Here is a 1,176-nt window from a genome sequence, read left to right on the forward strand (position 1 = left end):
AAAAAAAAAAAACAGTTTTAAATTAATAAAAAAAAAAAAATAAAAAAAATAAAAAAAAAAAAAAAAAAAAACTCTTTTTCCAATCTCCCTTCGCTACCCTTCCCATCACAGTTAGTGGTAACATTCACCTTTCGTCCCTCGCATCGCCTCTTTGTCTCTTCATCGCGTCAGGGTCGCTCCACTGCAGCACCACTGCACCGTTGCTCCACTGCAATATTGTCGCACCGCTGCAACACGCTGCACGTCTACATCATTGTCGCACCATATAGCATCGCCACTCCACTGCAACATTACTACATGTCTTTGTTATGTCGTAGTCCTTTCGTTTTTTAGAACAATTGTTATGTCGTTGTCTCTTCGATTTTTAGAGCGATTTTGTATCGTAGTCCTATCCGTTTCTAGAGTGGTTGTTATGCCGCAGTTCTGTCAATTTTTAGTGGTCATAATACTATTACTAGCGTTTTTTTGTGTCGTAATCCTTTTGATTTATGAGTGATCATAGTACCATATTGCGAGTGCTTTTAATCGTCATATAGGTAGTAGTTTTAACCGTCATATTGAAGGTGTAATTTCTAAAACGAATTTTTACGATACAATGGAACTCTGATACAATGAATCTGAACTGTTTTATCTTGGAGACTTCGTGGTTAATAATCTTTCTTACACAATTTGGACAGTGCTGTGAAACGTCTTAAAGAGATGAACCTAATTCATGACTCAATTCAGTAATATTTTCGGTGACATAAATTATGAGTTTTAAACAGTTTTCTGAAACTCAAAAATAACATAATCATATCTCTATTTTATCTATGGTGTGTATCAATTCAACCTTATATTCAACTATAAATTAAGATATAAAATACCGTAGTCGGCAGGTTACAAAGTTAACAAATACGTTGAAGCAATTAAATAATAATATAGTTTCTGTCATAATATAACCTTTTTGAAAAATGGAAATTAAAAAAGCAGTGCAGTAGCACGTTAACCAGTCTAATTAAGCTGCTGCTGCTTTCATGATGAAAAAAGTAAATAAATGTAATTTATCCTTTTCAGCTTTTCTAAATAATCAATCTTATTCATTCTCCTATAAATTGGCTTCCCCACACTTCCCTCTCCTTGCTCACTACCTAGTGAACAACACCTTATATAATAATCTCTTCTCTCTCTTTCCCTTAT

Source organism: Cicer arietinum, chromosome 5 (assembly GCF_000331145.2).
Source record: "Cicer arietinum cultivar CDC Frontier isolate Library 1 chromosome 5, Cicar.CDCFrontier_v2.0, whole genome shotgun sequence".
NCBI lineage: Eukaryota > Viridiplantae > Streptophyta > Magnoliopsida > Fabales > Fabaceae > Cicer > Cicer arietinum.